The 21,940-nt window shown below is 34.9% G+C and overlaps 1 protein-coding gene across 2 annotated transcripts in view; it reads right to left on the reverse strand.

Moving 5' to 3' along the window:
• LOC110031017 overlaps positions 1–19,780 on the reverse strand; it is a 24,359-nt gene extending 4,579 nt beyond the window's left edge. The window contains exons 1-2 of one of the 2 annotated variants that reach the window (XM_020734042.1): positions 19,611–19,780; positions 19,205–19,281 (exon numbers count right to left, since the gene is read on the reverse strand). The gene's annotated coding sequence lies outside the window, so the exon portion shown is untranslated. The remainder of the gene's footprint in view (positions 1–19,204; positions 19,282–19,610) is intronic. The other variant, XM_020734040.1, reaches the window with a different exon arrangement.
• Positions 19,781–21,940: the final 2,160 nt, after the last annotated feature.

Raw genomic sequence — 21,940 nt, forward strand, 5'->3', positions numbered from 1 at the left:
TTTTGACAGCCCTACATAAAGTACAACAAAAATTGCATCCCAAGGGTTGATGGTTGGTTGTAAGAGGGGCGGTGGGAGATTGGCAGTGGAGCAGCAGGTGAAGGAAAGAGGGTTGCTGGACTACAGGCAGAAGAGATAGGTTGGCTGGCCGGCAGAAGGCATCAGGGAGGGCGGTATGGTGCTGCTCTTGAGTTACAAGAGTGAAGGCGTCCGTGTGACTTGCGACAGAAGAAGGTAGGAGTAGTTGGCTGCAGACGGTTGGACTAGAGGTGGAAATGATAGGCAGCCGGACTGCAAATAAGGAAAAGAGCTTTGGTTGGCTGCAGGTGGAAGGAGTGGTTGCAGGGGGGTGAATGTAACTGGCAAGGAAGAGTTACGACAGGGCAGGAGCGGGGTATGATGGGAGGCTAAGGATTGCTGGTAGAGGGTATGCGGCTGGTTGGAGGTGGATGGTAAGGTGGAAGGAGCGTTGGCTTCATGGAAACAGCAGAGCTGCTGTCCAGTGACTGTGGTAGAGATGGACAGGTATAAGGAGGTGGAGGTAGGGTGGTCTGTAGGAGCTACAGAAAAATAAGTCAAAGATAATCACCGCCTCATACGAGATATAGTCGAATCAGCACTTGTCATTGGATACAGCCCTAGAAGGGAAAACCTTAACGCCGACGACTGTCCTGCCAGAAAATACTAAGAAAAATTGACTTAAAACACGAAAACAGCACATTTATAGACCTAGGGTAAAGAGGAGTGAAACCCGCTTCAAATAGGAGGGAAGCCCATGCCTGGAAGGATCGGTCAATCCCTACTTTGTCTGGACCAAACTGGTCCGCGGTAAAGAGAGTCACGGCATTTGCCACATGGACGCTGGATGCCTACGTCACTATGATTTACAAAAGAATAAAAATTCGGATAGCATATCCTAGACAAAATTTGATTAAGATGGGGCTCAAAGACTTATAATTTGCGCCGAGATGAATACAATAAATAGGCACTCAATTAACTTTTGTATTGCACTCATCTAAAAGCAAATGTTAGGGATTTAAACTCCAAGTTTATCAAACTATAGTCAAAATATCTTCACACAACTTTTTCCTTTACAAAATAATTAAAATTAACAGAATGTTATCCTTCAAGCGAACGGGTTCCACCAAAATTTAGTAAACTATTTCACAAGGATTTAAGAAAATTATGCCATATCTTCATAAGAAGGTGAACGGAGTCACCAATCAAATTATTCAGAGTTAGCAAATATAGTATTTAAGCATTCATAAATATGGAACTAAATGTTAGAGGTACATTGATTTTTCTAAACCGAGTTAATTTATTTCTCCTCTAATAGATTCTTACTCATGATAAAGTGTTGAAATTCATAATAACAAGGAATAAAGCATAATATTTTTATTGATATGAAAAGGGGTATAAATAACCCTTACCTCAATCCTAGAATAAAAAACAAAATAAAAATAAATAACATGAAAGAAAAAAATATAACTTTAAATCTCCAATTAATCAATTCATATTAATTAATTGGGGATGAAGGAAAAAACATAAAATTTGAAAACCTAAAATAGAAAAGGAAATAACTACTAATCAAAGGAAATAAATATAAAATAGGAAGGAAATAACTCCTAATCTAAGGAAATAATTTATTTATCATAAATTCTCACATAAATAAATTATTTCCTAATATAACTTCTAACACTTTCTCTCAAGTTGAACATTGTTGAAAACCATGTTGGACCTGCATTTTGAAACATCAAACAATGGGTGAGGAAGAATTTGTGAGGTTGAACTTGAAGTTTTCATCTCGTACTGCAGTTGCCTTTGACTGCAGTTCTTGTAGTGTCTGAAGGTAGGCGGAAGAATCCTACAAATAATGTTATATGGGAGTTTACAAGGCTTAATGTAGGAAAAGTTGACTTCTAGTTAACTGTGGTTGTCATTGACTACAGTTCCTGTAGTGTCTTTAGATTGGCAAAAGGCTCTTACAGATAATGTTGCAGGGGACTTTGCAGGGAAGTAGACAACTTGTAGAAAAAAACTGTAAGGTATGACTTCTAGAAAAAAAGGAAATAACTCTGGAGGTAAGCCTTGAGGCAGGAAAAGGCTCCGGAGGAGGGCCTGCTGCAAGAAGAATTCTGGTGGAGGAATTGCTGCAGGAATAACTCTAGAAGAGGGTCTAATACAGAAAAAAGCATCAAAGGAGGACCTATAAAAAATCAAGAAAGCCAAACAGTTGGAAACTAGGAAGTCGGACTGTTGGAAACCATGAAGCCAGGCTGTTGAAAATCTGACAATTGGAGGAAATCTGGAGAGCCAGACTATTGAAAACCAGGAAGTTGGAGTGTTGCAGGGAACAGGTGCCAAAAAACAACGGAAAGGACCTCCAGAGAAAGTTGCACCGCTAGCTGTAGGGACATGCAGAAAATTAGAGAAGTTGGACTGTTGCAGGAAAGAGGTGTAAAAAACTAGCGAGAAGGACCTCTCCAAAAGAGGTCAACTATTGCTTCTCTCTTCTCCGATAGGTCCATCTCCTCAGCAAATCGACGAGAACATACATTGCAGGCACTCTGCGAGACTGCGTACAAGCGACCATCGAACGTTTCTCTAAGAATTCCTCTTCCAAAACAAATTGAGGAATCTGGTTGGTCTTGCCACTCCAAGTTTCCCCGACAAGAATAATGGTCTGGTTGTCACGAAGAACTTGAAGGAACTCATCTTTCTGCTGCCACACGGGAAGTGTCTTCCTTTTTTCAAAGAAGTCAAGGTACCTTTGTGAGTAGGTCCGTCCGGTCCATCGGTTTATCGTCGTCGGCAGAAGGGTCGCCGAAGCGCCACCGGCTAACCAACCGTTAATCCGAGACAACAGCGCCACCATCAAAGGATTCCTACTGTAGGAGAAAGAGTTGGTTATAGGAAATCCTCTAGGGAAGGAACAGGCTGCAAGTGGGCTTTTAAAGGGGACAATATCAAAAGAGCCTCTCTGGAATGGATTCATATATTATGTTATCGTTCTCCTTTCTTGGGTGCTCTAGTAAAACAAAAGATATCCTTTGCAGGATTGATTTACTGTTCTCATCTATCAGACATAACAGTATTACAACATTGAGATCTCCAAACAAGAGCCAAAGTCTTTGTTTGTGCGTAGCTCTATTATGTTGAATAAACTTAGCTAATCCAATTCCAGAGAAGAAATAATCTCTTCGGAAACACACATGGGGTATATGGTGACCTCAATTGTTGGCAAAAGATGTGAAGGTTTTACAAATTCCTGAAAACCTTGAAGTATGGATTTTCTTGAACAAGAGATGATATGAGAAAAGTCATTTCGCTTCTTAGTTTTCCTTGAGAACAAAGCATATCCTGAAAAAATCCTCTAATGCTTGTAGACAGAAGAAGGGCTCGTGACAAACCATAAATTGGTTGTTTTCTGGAGCAGCGGACTGAAGAAATTTAATGTAGGAAGAAGCAGCGGCAAAACCTAGAAAGGGAAGCAGCGAACTGAAGCAATCCTTGGAGCAACAACAGAAATCTAGAAATTTACTACATTAAGGTGCAGCAGCAGAACCTTCAAAGAAATTCTAAGAAATCAACTGAGAAATTCCAAGAAATCGACTAAGAAATCCCAGAAAATTGGTTGGCGGAAAATCTAGGTCAGGTGGTAGAAATTTACTGCGGGAAATCAGGAAGGGTTGGACGAATGCAGAGCAGACCAACAACTTGGAAAAAATAGCCAGAGGAGATGGCTGTTAGGAAAAACTGCGGGAGGCCCCGCAGATAGAAGAAGCAAAATCATTGTTTCAAATACCAAGGCAAGTTCCCCTCCCTTACCACATGGATCTGGAAGGAGGACCGGCAGGTAGGGTACAAAATCAAACTCTGAAACCATGTTGAAATTCATAATAATACGGAATGAAGCAGAATATTTTTATTTATATGAAAAGGGGTATAAATAACTCATACATGAATCCTAGAATATGAAAGAATATAAAATGTAATAACATAAAAGGAAAGATATAACTTCTAAATCTTCAATTAATCAATTCATATTAATTATTTGAGATAAAAGAAAAAACATAAAATAGGAAAACCAAAAATAGGAAGTAAAATAACTCCTAATAAAAAAAAATAAATATAAAATAGGAAAGGGAATAACTTGTGATCTAAGGAAATAGTTTATTACTCGTAACTTTTCAGGGAAATAAATTAATTCCTAATATAACTCCTAACAAGAAGAATAGTCTATTATCGAAAGGGGTGTAGTCGGCTTGTTAACGAGCTCGCAGGTCGAGCTTATTGAGCCACAATCTATAAGCTCAAGTTCAAGCTTATCTAAGCTCGGCTTGTCGACTCACAAGCTGGCATAACTAGCCAACTGATGGCCATATCGATGCCTTCTTTGACGAGCTATCATGACACTACTTCTCTAGATGCCTTTTCTAGTGAACTCTTATGATAATTTAATTTTTGACTCGAGTACGTGAGCCTTCTCAGAGAGTTTCCATGATGATTTAACTTTTTGCTCGAGCTTATGAGCCAGCTGTCATCATTGCTAGGCTCCAGCTCAAGCTCCAGCTTGCATTTTGATAGACGAATCGAGCTTGAGGCATGACTCAAGCTCGACTCGACTAGTTTAAACCCCTAATTATTGGTGCCAACCAAGACAACTAGAAAAGAACTTGAAGAGTGTTGAATGAAAATCCATGATTCCTTAATTCCTCAATCTGGTTGCATTCTCAAAAATTGAGAATCGCCATAGGACATTATAGTTTGTAATATATTATGGCAAGATGTTATGTAACCTACCATTGGGGCATAAAAGGACCGTTAACATAGGAAAATGCCACACAAATTGATAGGCTTAACGCAAGGCATTTTTTTTTTATTTTTCACTATCAAGTATAAATTCAATAGTATGACAAGCTAAATTTTAGAGATACCTATGTTTAACATGCCAAACGTCACATGCCAGCTATGTTGGCTTTTGTATATTTCTGATTTTCTAGACAAATTATTTGAGAAATAGAGGACTCATAACCATTGGAGTTTTCAAAGAAAGCCATACATATAAACCGGTTGTATAGCATATACATACAATCAAGGTTTTGTAAACCGGATTAGACATTGAGCCGGAAGATGATGAGACTCAAGGTTTGAAAGTTGAATCGGGATTAAATAGGGTGACATTATAAACATAAAAAAATGAAATGATATAATAATGATGTAATATGTAGGGCAGTATAGGAACCAACGCACTCGATGAACAACTTGAGCTCGACTTGATTAAGGCTCGATCATTTTCATTCAATTTAGAAAATAAACAAGCTTGAACAATATTTTAAAAGTTGTAAGCTCAAACAAACGAAACATCAACATAGTTGAACTTGTTCGTTTATGTTCACGAACAAACACATTTGTTGTTCAATAAGTAACCTGTTAAATACTCCATAATAACGTGTATTATATACATGATATATTATTTAAATAAAATTTAATTAGTTAAAATTTATTTAATTATATATTTAATAGTAATATATTATTATATTAATAATATTTTTAGTTTAATTATTAATTATATATTTATTTTAGTAATAAGTAAATGGTAATTTAGAATGAGATATTTACAGTTAAAGTGAGCGATATTGTTATCCTCCCTCCAACCTGTTGTCGGCTTCTCCCAACAAGGCCACAACTCCCCATACTTCATTCCAACACTCAACCGCCCTTCCTGAACAACCCAATATTATTGTCCTCCTGCCCATAATTCCTCCCAGCACTAAGCCGACCCACTTCCAACAGTCTACCTTGTTGTCCAGGCCTTTCCCATCGCTGTTAGCGCTTCCCTGCTCGTTGCCCACCCTCTAAAAGTGCTAACGAGCCTTCCCAAATGCTGCCCCACCTTCCCAGCTTGCTATCCCACCTTCCAACCTACCTCCCAACAAGCCTTCCCGCCACCTTAACCTGCTGCCTCCCTCCTCCAGTTCACCTTTCAACCCCTGCAGGCCCCTCTCCCACATTCACACTAGTTGTCCCCAAGCATACGGATCCACTGGGCCAATCTCCACCTCCCATGGGATACACTTTCGAGGCGTTGGCTTGCATTTGTGTTTGTTTGTCATTTATTTCATTTTTTGAAGAGTCTTTGTAACCAATTTAAAATTCAATAATAATATTTGTGTTTCTTTGGGTTTGGGCTTTCTCCTTTGGAATTATTTGGTATCAGAGCTAGCCCAACTCTAGTCTCATCCTACGCAATTATTTATAAACCACAATTGGATTCTTAGGGTTTCTAGCATCCGCCCCTACCCAATCCACCATATCAATTTTTTTTGTGCTTTCTTTCAAGTATTTTTTTCTCCTCTCTTAGTTACTTCTTTATTTTCTTCCACAAATCCCACAACCGTCAGCTATGCCGCCAAGAAGGAATATGTCTGAGCCTACCCGGGAAGAGATACGGCGAGAACATTGTCGCCTCCAACAGAGGCTTATGGATATTGAAGAGAAAATCAAGTGAAAAGCTACCCTCGACTGTGATATGGAAGGTCGAAGAGAAAAATGAAAAAAAAATATGAAGATAAAACAGGAAACACAGCGCTAATTCCTACAAACTTACTACAGCCAAAAGTTGCAGATTCTAGCTTTCGAAAAGGAGATAACATATCACCAAGTGACCCCTCATGCTACTATCCAGCGAAAACAATCCACAAGTTCGTCATAGCCAGAAAATGTTGCAAGTGCCACAGATTCAAACATGCGGAAGCAGAATGCACAACCAGAGGAGTAATCTATTTCAAGGAGCAAGGTGTTGTTGAAACCTGGCGTAAGGACACCTCAGACACCGAAGATTAGTTCGAATGAGAATTTTTATTCAATGATGTCTTCCCCCAGGGAATTTCCTCATTCGTGGATACATCCAATGTCTTCCTCCATGTGATGAAAAGAAACATGACAATTTTGATGAGATTGTGATTCTTACTCTCCTAGAAGATAGAGAACTTATTGTTGAGACATACAAAGGTCACACAGATCAGAAGATTACAGAATTTAAAATTTCAGTGGATGATCTTAGTAAAAATCAATTGATAGCATCACAGGCAGTTACACTTTCGACCCTCACCCCCAATGTTCCAAAAGATGAGACGAAAGGCTAGGGTGAAGCTCTTGTTATGAGAACGAAGCAGGAGATGTCAGTTCTCCAAAACTTCAATAGTCAAAAGGAAGACCTAGAATATAATAAGAATCACTCATCAACCAAACTCTTGCAAACCCTCAAACCCGCTGAGGCCCAACTTGTTATAAATGAGAAGCATATGGGATATTAACTTGTTCAAAATTTGGCTCGGGAGAAGCTACATCGATTTGTACCTTTGGCTCAGATTATGCTAAACCAAAACAAATCGATAGGGAGGTATGCTCGCAGGTGGGAAAAGCTCCTCAAACGCTTTGGGAGCCATAGCAGCCGTCAGTGGGATCCAAGAATGGCCACGTAGAACCAAAAGCTTTGAAAAATGAAGTCAAAGCTTTTCCAACCCTGAGAAACTGACGCAGGGCTTGGGGGAGGACTGACCGCTCCTCAAGTAAGGTGGGATACCTTGTTGTTTAAGTCTTACCCATCGCAACCAACGCTTCCCCGCCCGTTGTCCACCCTATGAAAGTGTTGATGAGCTTTCCCCGCTGCTGCCCCACCTTCCAGCCTACCTCCCAGCCGTCTAACAAACCTTCCCGCCACCTTAACCTGCTGCCTCCCTCCTCTAGTTCACCTTCCAACCCCTGTCGGCCCCTCTCCCGCATTCACACTTGTTGTCCCCAAGCCTCTGGATCCACTGGGCCAACCTTCTTCGGCCTTGGGATACACCTTCGAGGTATTGGTTTATCTCTTTGTATTTGTTTGTTGTTTATTTCATATTTTGAATAGTCGTAGTAACCGATTTCAAATTCAATAATCATATTTGTATCATAAAAGATTTTTTTCGTAGAGTTTTTATAACTTTGAATGTAACACTGCAATTATCAATAATGTTATTGTGGATTGACGTATTGTTATTATTTTCTTTTTAATATAAATAAGTAAATGATCATCCCTAACTTTTAGGATCAATTTAGTTCTTCCACTGACAAAATTTGAACTAATGCAGTCCTATAAATAAGAATTATAGAGCTAATTAGTAACGTTCAAAGATTTTAGAGTTCATAATCGATCAATTAGTAGTTGTAATTAGAATTGCAAAATTATTTATTAAATTTTTATATGAAAATCTAGATTCTCATTTGAATTTTTAGCTCATTTGAATACTCGTTCATTTGTCATAAATAAATCAAGTTAAAACGTTAAAAAAGTTATAACAAATTAAGCTTGAACAATGTATGAAAGCTCGACACAAGCTCAAGCTGAACTTAAACAACTTATAATTATACCAAGCCAAGTTTGAAAAATGATATATCCGGTTCGGCTCGATTACAACCCTAATAATATATTAGTATAAGAAAAATATGACTTAAAATATAAATGATATGTGAAAGTAACTTCTATAATTTTAAAATTAAACCCATTCAAACAACAACCATCTTGCCTTAATGCCCATGCTGGGGAAGGAAAGGTAAGAGTTTAGTAAAAGAACATTTAGGTGGGTTTGACTTTTTGGTGTGATAGCTTGAATACAAAACTAAGGTCACATTACAAAACAAATGATTATGAACTCAACTAATAGTACTTTGCCTCAATGTCATCCATAAGACCATCACATGCTTTTGTAAACTATCTTCTTCCCTTCTTGCTATAGACAATCAATAGCTACTCTTATCAACTTATCCAAAGACAATAAAGCACGTTGGTTCTTTACTCTCTAATCAGAGGCACTTTCGTGTCCCTATCCTTTGGTCCAGTCCAAGAGTGAAAAGTACATTCCTCCTTCGATACAGAGATGAGGGAGCTTTCCCACATTATTGATCTTACATATAGCTTGTAAAGATGTTCCAGTGGACATTTGACCAATGTGCAGACGCTTGGACGATAGTAGAGTAATGGTTGCCAATAGATATAAAATCAAATAGGTATCTTTGGTGATTCTACTTATTACTAGGAAACCAGATATAGTGACTCTCTCTCCAATTTAAATAAAAAAAACTCATCTCTAATGTCTCAGGTACTGCTCTAAAAAATTATGATATGCACTTTAAGAGTGTAAACGAGTCGTGCCGAGTTCGAGCTCAAGCTTGATTTTTATAAGTATGAGTCAAACTCAAAGGTTGAATCATTGATTATCAAAACAGAAATAAATTTTGATTCAAACAGCTATTGTAAAAACGACAGCAAAAAAGAGCAATTATAGAAAAAATAATAAGTAATCACTTGACTTAAATAAATAATAATTGTTTACCAAACTCTTTATTTTTAATATATTTTAGTGCATTTTATAGTAATATTTTATAAATAAGTCGTTTCATGACCTAACGAGTTGAGTTGGCACTAGCTTTGCTCATTAACTCATCAAGCTCAACTCTCGAGCCACTTATCAAGTAAAAGCCCAAGCCAACTCACGAGCATTTATAAAATAATTAAAATGTTCATATATGGATATCTAAGAACATTAAAAAAATTTTAAAAAACACCAAAAAAAAAACCCCAAGGGGTGTGAAATCACCAAAAGACTTGCTCTTCAAGGTCAAAATGATAAAAATAAGTGTCCCTATATGGATACCAAAATAACCAAATGTTCCCATGGTCTCCTAAATGACAAAGGAGCTCTAATGTAATAGAGAACATAAGGAGCCACAGTAATTATGAAAATGACACCAGAATGGAAAAAGTATCAACACACCCTCAAGTGCCTAAAATTGTTAAAATTGCTAAAATATCCCCATGAGCTATTATTTCTAAAATCCAAAAGGCCCTCCAGTGGTTCAAAATGATAAATTGCTCAAAATGCTCTAAACGAAATGAAATTATAAAAAGACACTTTTGGGCCTAAAACCTTAAAAATACTCATAAAGACCAACAAACCCTCATAATAGTTAGTGAGGTTCCGAATATTCAAACCACCTAAGAGGTGTTAGAATCATCAAAAGACAATGTGGATTCTCTCCAAATATCAAAATATCATTTGAATATACAAAATATATGAGTCCTATGCAAGACAAACTTCAATGTAAAACAAAATGCATCAGAGCTACTCAAAATGATTCAATGGCACCTTAAGAATATTTTTAAAATATAAAATCCACAGTAGAATGCATTTTTTAACATCAAATAAAAATATGGCAGATTAAAGAGCATAGCCAAGGACTAAGGTAATATCATATGATTTCAAATTGATGGATAACAACCTAATTGGTCTTCCACCTTGATGAGAATGGCAAATGACCAAAATTTTTGTGAATCCATTGATAAACATATCAAAGCATGTTCATTAAACTTAACCTAAAAGGTTTACCAAGTCACTGATGTACCCTAAGAGACACATGCCAAGGAATTAGTACATGCTAAGGATGTGATGCATTAAAATAAATGTTAAGTCATCGATGAATACCAAAAATGGTAGTTAAAACAAAAATGTACCCAAAAAGGTATATAGAACTTCAACCTAAACATAAAACATACTAATACATATTGAACCTTAAGAAGTATATTAGTTCTCTCCCTAAGATACACCAACATCCTATGCATTGAAATACATACTAACGCATCAATACAACACAGTGGATACAAAACAGCACCCATAACATTGCTAAGAATCGAACAGCTCCTGAGCCACACGAGCTTCATATCAACCTTAATTTCTTATGCATCCATTTTGACATAAAATCCTAGTTCATCATATACAAATTGATTTAGCCATGCCATGTCTTTAAGCGATTGATGGTGATATAAATTACCTTTAAACCACAATTGGCCATGCCTCGTACCTTTAAGTCGCTCAGCCCGTCTAGTACAATAAGCCTTCTGCAAGTAAAATGAGCTAAAAGGCTTGCCATGAAAATCATATCCTTAGTATAAATGTCACACTCAAGACAAAGGGGTCACCATAGAAAAGTAAATGTATGGTTGTGAATAAAATATTCAATGTAAAAGCTAAGGCTACGGCTTAGAATCATCAATCATAATAAACTCATCAACTAAGACGTTATTTGGTAGAATGAAAAGTTAGTATAAAGTGGTTAGTTTTTCAGTGTTTGATTTTAAATAGAGTTGTCATGCACAATATATTCACTTTATTTCAAAGTGTATTCCTTCATAAATATCAAGTAAATGTACCAAAATTGATTGCATTTACTTTTCTTGTAATTACTTCCAATTCTAATTACACCAAGCCTAACTCCCACTTAGCAAAAACAATCATAGCATTCTCTGCACCTATGTTTCTAACTAAAATATACAATCTAAATCGCATCACCTATCATCAAGCTATTCATAATTAAACTAAAGATAAATATTTTTATGTATACTTTAGAACAATTACAAGTATTAATGTTGAAAAAATTCTAACCCAACAATATATTCTTATCCCATGAAGAAATTTATATAAATATATTTAAGTTTAAATTAACTTGAATCGAGTACGCATTGGGACAAAAGAAATTAAAAAATAAGTTAAAAAGTTTTTCGAGCTTCATACCATTGCTTGACCCTTGACTCAATATGTTTGAGTTGGTTTTGATTAAACTAAAATAGCCGAGCATATGTTTGCATTACATTTTATTGGAGCATAAATTACAATATAGGTAAACTCAAATGTGCCTCCATGGGTAGCCCAAGCCCATCTTAAATCTTAATTAACCCAAGGATATTACGACTTTTAGAAGGCTTAAATAAATGGGCTCGTGAATGAGTTTGGATAGCCCATTTGATACCCCTAGCTCCAGGCAAAGGAATTAGACATAAGCAGCTTTCGGCTAGTGTCACTATAAATAATTTTCCAAAAAAGAAAAAAAAATAAAAAAAGGATAATTCAGCAATAAAAATCAAGCCATCTACTTTGAGTGACAATGGTACATGTTATTAAATTAATTTTTATCCGAAGGTCATCAAAATTTTCCCCTTAACCTTTATTTGAAAATTTTGATTATACACCATTTCATGATTTAGCTATTTGTTTGGCATAAATGACAATATATCCAGAAAATCTGATTTCCTAAGGTCATCAAAGTTTTCCCCTTAACCTTTGTTTGAAAATTTTGATTATACGTCATTTCATGATTTAGCTATTTGTTTGGCAAAAATAACAATATATTCAGAAAGTCAGATTTCCTTAGCAAGCATCTATTTTGCACAGCCTTAATTTTAGCTGATAGAGAAGCAAATAATTAAGCTTTTAGTTGATGTAACAACATTGCCTCATAACCTAGAGCATATACAGTTGCATTTTGTATGTTTAGTTGATTCTATCACATAACATTTCATGGTTTAGCAATTAATTTTAGCAAAAATAATCTCATATTCAAAAACTTTTAAATTCCTAACCACAAATCTACTTCACATAGCAAAACTTTGTTCTAATCTAAAACACTGTATAAAAGAACTATTTATGCTGACTACCAATGATCCCTATATGGCAATCCTACTGGATTTAATCATGATCAATCTATATAGGATCTTCAACACATTACAACAGATAAGCATTAGGAAAACTAAAGCCAGCAAAAGTATAAAATGTCATCAAATATAGGGTGATCCTATGTCGACAATTAAAAAAAAAGAAAAAACTACATAACTAGACTTTGATCTATCAAAAAGGGAGAATTAGTTCCTTAATTATTCTTTTTAACAACGCAAGAACATAGCATATGTGAGCGCCAATTTATCTTCTGACCACATAAAGAAGCAAGCTCAATTAATCTTCAAGTGAGCCCTAATCCTTAGCAGAATATTCTGTGCAACAAGAAAAACATGATTCTTATTTTACATGTTACTAAATAGTCCGCTTAGGATATAAAAATGCCTTTTTCACTACATCATTAGAAGATAAATATGGTATGTAGAGTATTATATATTGAATAATAGAAATGTTCTTTCTTTATTGAAATATGCAGTACTACTATTTATCTGCCTTCCGCATGATTTGAATATATTTTAGAAACTTCAAATGTTCATCTGCTTGATTCGTGCATAGACTCAGATGGGTATGGCTTCAGTTGCAGGGCACAACAACAACAACAACAACAACAAAGCCTTAATCCCACTACGTGGGGTCGGCTACATGAATCCTTTTTCTCCATTGCGTCCTATTTAGTGTCATATTTTCATTTAGTTCTAGTAAATTAAGATCATTTTTAATACAATAAGCCCAAGTCTTCCTAGGTCTACCTCTGCCTTTCTTAACACAAGTCGAAAAATCAACAGAACTTAGTTGAGTAAATGAATATTAATTAAAAATAGGGGCATTTTACATACATAGCACACAATTCTTATGTATTTACATATCCTAAACCTAAACTTCCATTTTTACACGCATAGCACTCAAATCTTTAGTTTCACATAAAAAATAGCACTATTACCACTTTTTAAATGTGAAATACACATTTTCATGCATAGGTTTAAAGCATCAAAGTGCTATGTATCTAAATATGAAAGTTTAGACATGAGATATGTAAATACATACGAATTGTGTTACATATATAAATTTCTCCTAAAAATTAACTTATAGAAGCAAATAAACAATAGAACAGTGTTCAAGCTACTGGCATCACAATGCACCATATTCCCTACTCGTGATCCTTTAAAATGTTTTCCTTGACTAAGCAGCATCCACGAAAATTTGAAGATTCTACACTTTTCAATGTGTAGTATAGAATGTAAGCTATATTATAAAATTTTAATGAAAATATTCATCAATAATTTCAATGAAACTAACTAATCGTTACGACTAACTACTAGTAAAGGTAAACTCAAAAGTTAAATATTTTATATTTTGTGAAATAGAGTATGGAAAATTAACAGATAAAAGAATGTAAAATAAAAAAAAAATTTGGTAATCAATTAAATGATGGTGGAGATTTAGCTAACCAGAATGTGTAACAATGTTATTGAAGATAACAAAAATATTTTGTCCTTCACCATAAATGTTATCTCGCTTTCTTAGAAGTCCTCCAGCGAGCATACACTCTTGAAAGTTCTCCACTCAAAGATTAAAGAGTGTTGAGAGAGTTTAAGCACTCCTCAATCTTGTTCATTCATTCAACAACAATTACATGGGATGCTTAAAACAAGTATGAAGAAACTTGAAGTGTGTGATTTGGGGTGATTGGCCAAGGTTGGAAGAGGAAAATAGAATAAATATAGATTATGATTGTTAAAGAGCATATAGATTCCAAATAGGTGCTTAAAGTTCTCTTGATTTATTGTATTTTTCAAGGAGAATGCGAGGGAAAGGAGTGGATCGACGACTATAACGACGAGAGGGAGAGTTATGGTTTTGAGACATAAAAATTTCACATTATTAATAAAGTCTTACCACATAAATATCATTAAAAAGCATAAAGACCCTTGAAATAAAATTATAATTACTATGGTGGTGACGACGACGATAACACACTAAAGCTCAATAAAATTGGGAAAATTTTGTTTCCTTCAAAGCATATGGCATCCAAATTAATGGATCATCCAAAGTGTGTGGTGTTTATGTATAATCATGACCTACCTAATATAGCATAATTAACATTTGTGAGAAATAAAAAATACATCACACCATACACAATCAATAGAAGCAATCATCTGAATCAAGGCAAGATAATAATAAAAGATGGAAACCATCTTATCCACCCATTACTTTGTAAGGGTGATGGGTGAAACTCCGGATTAAATTCATCCTATTGAATGTAAGGGTATCCATAAAAAATTATGCAATTGTTATAGCCAATGATCAGTTTGCAAACTTGTCACAATTAAGGGTCTATTTGGGGCAGTTGCAGCTTATTAATAAGCCGCTGAAAAATAATTTGTTGTTCAAAAAACTACGATGACTATTACAATTTTTTTTTTTCGGAAACACTAGACGGCAACTAGAAAGTTGTCATCTCACATAGCCAGAAACAGAGTGAAAATGCTGATTTCAGCGGTTTGACAACGCAGCTTTTTGAATAAGCTGACAAAACGTAATTTACCCAAACGGCCATGGGTGTGTTTTCAAAACGTGTCGCACCAAATAAGCTGCCCCAAACGAGGCCTAAATATACATGAATAATGGTGGTGTCTACATCCATATCCATCCTAAGGGTGGCCATAACACAATGCATGTAGCTAGGCAAAATCATTCCAATGCCTCCTTGATGTAATTAACATCCTCGCAAGGTTCACCCTATGTTTTCTTCCTCTTGATCAACAAAATGATAACAATCAAGAGAAACGACAAGAAGATTCGTGTGAAGAGGACTCGAAGAAGAGTAGTTTAATTTGCCAAATGAAAAAGCAAATTATAATTGAAGTTCTAAAAAATGAGTTCCAACAACCAGTGGTAGATCACATAAAAAATATTAAAGTTTGCTTAGGTTGCTATCTACTTGACATGAGTCAATATTACACAACTTTTACTCCATCTAGCCCTATTTTTTTCCCGCTATTTTGCTTTAATTATCATGAATTTACGCTTTTAGAAAGTTTTTATTGATAATGTGCAGGTTACAAGAGAACAAGCATGCATTTCAGAGCGAGAAAAACCAAGGTTTGAACTACCAAAACAGGCATGACCACGCCATGATATCGAAGGTAGCGGCATGACCATACCTGAATCGGGTGTGACCACGCCACCCTATCAATTGGTTGGCATGATCACGCCAGGATCGGGCATGACCATGCCGCCCGATCGACAAAACTAGGGTGACCACGCAGACAAAGTGGGAAATATTTTTGAGAAGAAATTTCCTAATAAATTCGAGACTATAAAATCTGATTTAGGGTAACTTAGAAAGGATCTTGGATCATTAGAGATGGCTAGAAGCAGAGCTCGAAGGTTGGGGAGAGAGAGAGATCTTCTCCCTCACGGCTTTCTTCCTTCATTTGGGTTGAAGTAGTGAGGGCTTTTCTTTCTTCCTTTTCTGTTTTTCTTACGAATTTAGAGAGAGGATTGTATGAGAGAGGGAGCACTTGTTTTGGTGGAGAAAACAAATTATTTTGTAAGTTATTACTTTCATGTTTGGAGTTGCAACAATGATTTCCATGGATTTGTTTTACGTTGCTCTTTCTATTAAGAGTAGCCAAGCTTTCTTTCGCGTCTCAGTGATGTAAGGATCGTGATTTTTAATGGTTTTCTCAGGTTGTTTTCCCCGTGACGATTTCCTGAGCTTTAATGCGAAAAGTTGTGTTAAACTTTGGGTTTCATTTACTCCTGATCTGGTTAGTCAGGATGTTAACATCCTTCGTGATCTACGACTTCTATCTGGCACATAGAGGAACAAATGAGTTAACCACAAAATCAGTGGTAAGAATAGGCTAATTCTATCAGGATTTTACAACCTAGATAGGGGATCGGAAGTATTCTGTGAGACGTTGGGGCTAAGAGAAATATAACTTCATGAGTTTCTGATTCTTCTTCTAACCAGACCATAGACTTAAGAATAACATTTTATCTCTGTTGACAACTATCACGTAGAGGAGCATCTAGGAAAACAAAGAACCACCATGACATCTTAATCACAAGGACGCGAGTCTCAACCTGAAGAATCGTAAGATTTCTCAGCTTATTATTATTTTTTTTGTTTTCCAACTTGTGTTTTTGATTTATGTTTGTAGGATTGTAGGAACTCAATCTTTAGCTTATGAACACGTTGAACTAAGTTTAAAAGTTTAGTAAACTAGAGATTCGCCCTCTAAAATATTTCTTAGCCCTTTCCTTGTGGAATTGATATGAAGCATTCTGAATTTGTATTATTACTTAACACGTATACTTGTGTGAAACAACCGATTTGCTCCACCGTAACTTTTCGTGTCTAAATAAAGCAAATAATTTCTGGTGAGATTCAATCTTCGAATACCACTTGATCTATATGACAACATAAAAAACGTCTTCAAAGTGTAAATCCTTCAATTAAGAAACTCATAATAGGTATCTTTACAAAATGTAAAGCAGAACTTTGAGATAATGGTTCCAGAATCCTTGACTATAGTGTATCAAATTATGAGCTCATCAAATTGAGTCATGTAATCGATCACAAAGCAATTAATTCTTCAAGGAGTAGATCATGGAAAGTTGAAGGAAGGTATTACTGTTTCATATTCCTTTCATCTCATTCCATGATCCAATGGGTAGATGACCCAAGTGATGGAATTGTCACGCCATGTTAACCCAATAGACCTTATCAAACCTAATTAATTTCATGCAAGAAAATCTGATCTATTGACAGTAAAATATTGTTATCCAGTCAAAAAATATATTCATATCCATAAACCAATCCAAACTTTCATATATAATCGACCATTTAAAGTAGGAGGCTCCATCTTGACTTTATGGGTGATGTTGCTAGAATCCCGAACAATAATTTGTAGGGCGGTGTAATGATGCTCGAAACCATAAGTAATTTCTTCATGGTGTTAATGATGTTGTGCACATGGTTTGAGCTGTGATGTAAAGCTACTATATAAACCTAAAGGTAATTTTTCCTGACAAAGTGGTTGATACAAGCATTATCCAAAATGCAGAAAGCATAATAATCACCCAAATGTTCAGCATGATTTTCTCGGTCCTTGAGACGACTTTGAGGTGGAGGGCTCCATATTGAAGGATGAATTTCACCATCATCCTTAATGGGCGTAGCTTTCGCTAGAAGGTCAAGTCCTCTTATTTGGTTTGGTTTAGTATATGTTCTAAGAAATGGCTATATGGTTGTATAGCTTGGGACAGAAGGTTGGGTCCTCTTAATATTCTATTAAGTAAATGAAGATGTCATCAAGCATGTGATCCATAAAGCGATCTTGATATGGATGACCACTACATGTTATTAGAAAGGAACCTAGCAAAGGGTTGAGGTCTAGCTGAAGTAGACCTAAAGTCTCACAACACTAACAACAACTCCGTAATAGTCCTATGAATTTAGGCTTAGAAAGCTTAGGTGTCAGCAGTTGGGTCAACACAAGCAAAGAGTTTTCTATAATCAAAATTATAAGCAAGGCTTATAATTTCAACAAGCTGTCTGGAGGATTATACCTTCAAAATGGAAAGTAAATGCAATAAAATATTAACCAAAACAGAAAAAATAAAGAACCAACTCAAATAGTAATCACTAGGAAATAATATGATTTTAATAGTAAACATTAATCAAAGGTTAAGGAAAACAAGAAATCTTTACAAGTTCCAAATGTGAGAAATGCAAATGTAGAAAACAAATAATAAATTAAACAATTTTTGCAAAAACAAAAGAAAGGATCAGCATGCTCAGATAACAAATATAATTTAAAAATAAATGAAATCTATCTAATGAAATTTTATAATAAAAAACCTCTCCATTACTTTCAATGAAACTAATTAATCATTAGGACTAGCTACTAGCAGAATATTTGTAAACCAATGTAAACTTAATGAAAATTACATATTTTGTATTTTTTAAATTTGAGGGTGACAATCTAAGAGAATAATAACAAACAAAGTTAACAAAAAAAGATAAAGAAACTAAAGTAGAACAAGGTGCAGACCTAACCAATCGACATGTGTAACAATGATATCAAAGATAACATCCACGAGTAGCATTTTCCCATGAATGTTCATTGGTTACTTAAAGTCCTTCAAGGGAGCAAACGCACTCTCAAGTATTCCTCACTTGAAGTTGAAAAGACAAAGTGAATTTAAGAATGTAGCCAATTACTTTATTCATACAAAAACCATTAAATTAAGCCATTACATGGGATATTTATCATAAAATAATCTTCCTTTCAAACTCCTTGTTGTTCAGGAACCAATCCCTAGAGTCCAAATAAGTTTAGAAGAAAATTTCACCCCCTCAAGCTCATAAGCACTTCTAGCGCCCACAACTTCAAATCTTATTTTCCACCGATGGATGGCGCGCAAGGAAAAATAACCCAACTTTATGGCACTAAAGCTCCACAACATTGACATAGCACACTTCATAACCATATTTCGGCCTGCCAATGTCTTCCACAAAGCACTAGATGAAAGTGGTTTCACTTCTCACTCAAACAAACTCAGATGACCTAATTGTGAATTGTAATCTAATCATGTGGACGGGCATTGCGGTTATTCCATATGAGAATCAAGAACAAAGTTACCTTAACTATTTCAGGATAGAGGCAAGTGAAACATTATACCCCCTGTTCCTCTTCGAGAATCATAGTTCCTTACCAATCTACAGAAAGGCCAAAACGGCTTACTAAGTCAAACATCAACCAAATAAATTCCTAAACATTAAAATGCTGCCAAAAACTACATGAAAAAACAATCATAGGATTCCAAAAACACTGTATATCTCATTCATTTTATCAACATAAAACTTTAATTAGTTCCAATTCAAAAAGAAAATTTCTCATTGTCGCGATTCTAAGCAGCATCAGCTCCAAAACAACACTATTTAAACATCAAAATCAAAAAGTGCAGCTAGAATATATTCCCTCCCAAGAATAATACCATCTGCCTGACAACCCTGCAACGAGCAGACATGAAATCAAAGCCAATTACCTCGTAACAGAAGAGGCCTGATTGAACTTTGGAGATGAGCGAGAAAGCGAGATGAAGATATGGTTAGGTTTCCCTGAACCAAGAGAGAGATAGGCGGCCAAAGCTTTCACCGGAGGAAGAAGTGGGAAGCAAAGGAGCGAGCTCGTCCGGAGAGGATAAAGCTATGGCTTAAAGAGAGAACGGCGAAGAGCGAGTTCAGGAAGCCTATATAAGATAGAGAGGGTAACAGCATTATATTAGCCGTCCGATCGCTTTAATATTCGTAAAAGATAAGCTTCTTTGAACATGAGAAAAAAAATTAAGTATACATTATATTATTTTCTAGATTTTATTTAATTTAACTCAAATATTTGTATTTATTTTGTATCTAGTAACTTTTTTTGTTGTTTTATAGTATTTCCTTTTTTTATAAGAGCACAATTTACTTTATGCCGACTAAAAAATAAAAAATATTTAATATTATATAAAAAATATGTGCAATAAATTTAAAAATAAAAAACTATACTATTTTTGCTTTTAGCTTTAATTTCTTAAAAGTGTCTTAAACTTTTTACTTGTTAGGTCCTTAACATATACAAGTTAATGATGAAGACACTTTCACCACAATTATTTTCGATATCTAATCCCTTTACGACTTATCAGAGCCTCCCATTTCATCAATTTTCGTGGTCGATTATCAGAATTACACAATATTGGTCATTCTCTGAGCTATGAAAATGAAACCAAAAAAACCTTCATATTTATACTCCATTCATTAAGATTAAATTGGCTTGCATCAATTATAGCCACTTTGACCCATCAAAATGAAAGGCTCCATAATGATTTAATACATTAGGCATGGATTCAAAAATTGCATGCTAATGTATTGGCTCTCAACCCAAACCAAGGTTGAATTTATTATTAGTTTTTCCTTGAAAAAATAGATGGTATGCTAGACTCACGGATCAAAGAGAGTTAGAGGTTAACCCTAAATTTCCTACAAAATCTCCACCCATTACTACCACGAAGCTTTTGCTCCATTCATCTTCATAAAGCTAAGAATTTTCTAGCCTTTTTGAAATAACTTAATGGAAATAAAAAAAACTTCTTAATAGGAGGAAAATAATTAGATAAGGAACATAATAATTAACTCAAGATTAAGTTTATTCAAAGTTACAATTAATTGACTATAGTAAATAATAAAAGGGTAGCAATCTTGATTGACACTTGTGGCTATTGACAATGATGAAATTCTTTGATAAATAATGGTAATGATCATGACCAATAAAAACAAAGATAGCAGTGGCCATCTACCATACTAATAAGTGATGAAGACAGTGGATTGCGTCGTGAACTTATGATCTAAGATAGCCTATTAGCACATATGTTAAGTTTAACTCATTATAAAAAAATCCTTTTTTAAATTTCATTGCTCTATATTATAAAGAAAATGGCTTCTCAATTCATAGTACATTCTTTTCAAAAGAAATTTCATTTTAACAAGTAACAATAAACAAATTAATCATTCTGTTAATAACATTTTCTTAATTAAACTTAGTTTATTAGCATGTTGCCAAAATAAAGTTTGCTTGCTTCTCTTCGCTAGACCATAAATAAAATTAATTTATTGATCATAGGTACACATTATTTTCTAGATAATTCTAACTCTTTTCAAAGCTAAAAAGAATAATATAACAAATTCAATAACCCAATTAGGCTTAGGCAAACTGAATTTTTGGGCCTATAAAATGCTTTGACTTGTTAATTCAATGCACAAAAAAATTTAAAATGGTTAAATGTAGGTATACAATTTCTAAAACTGCTCGTTGTTTGTTCTTGATCATCATGTATCTTGGATGGTTTGTTTTGCTAAGGTTTAACAAATGTGAAATTACTACTGAGATCAAAGACCCAAAACGGATGGCATAAAGTAAACTTGTATTCAATTTGTGAAGATCAAAGAAAAGAAAAGATTATTATTACAATATCAATAGCAATAATGAGATGCATTGTGTTTTTATGATCCATGGGACAACTTTTGGTTGTTTTATGGACCCTCCAGACCATCAAAATTGAATGTTGTTTCACCATGATCTATGGAGAAATTTCATAGATCATCTTATTTTACTTAATTTGTTATTTATTTAGAGAATCTAGCTAATGAATAGAATCTATTATATTTTACCTTAGATAATTTTTATTCCATTTTACCAAAAAAAGAATGAAAATGATAATCACTCTCTATGATGGCATTCAATGTACTCATTAAGAGTAGAGCAGTAACTTAGTCAGTTGAACATATGAAACCTATTAAAGTACTATCTTTCATCCACACATTATATATATATATA

Source organism: Phalaenopsis equestris, unplaced genomic scaffold, assembly GCF_001263595.1.
Source record: "Phalaenopsis equestris unplaced genomic scaffold, ASM126359v1 Scaffold000761, whole genome shotgun sequence".
In the NCBI taxonomy this organism is placed as follows: Eukaryota; Viridiplantae; Streptophyta; class Magnoliopsida; order Asparagales; family Orchidaceae; genus Phalaenopsis; species Phalaenopsis equestris.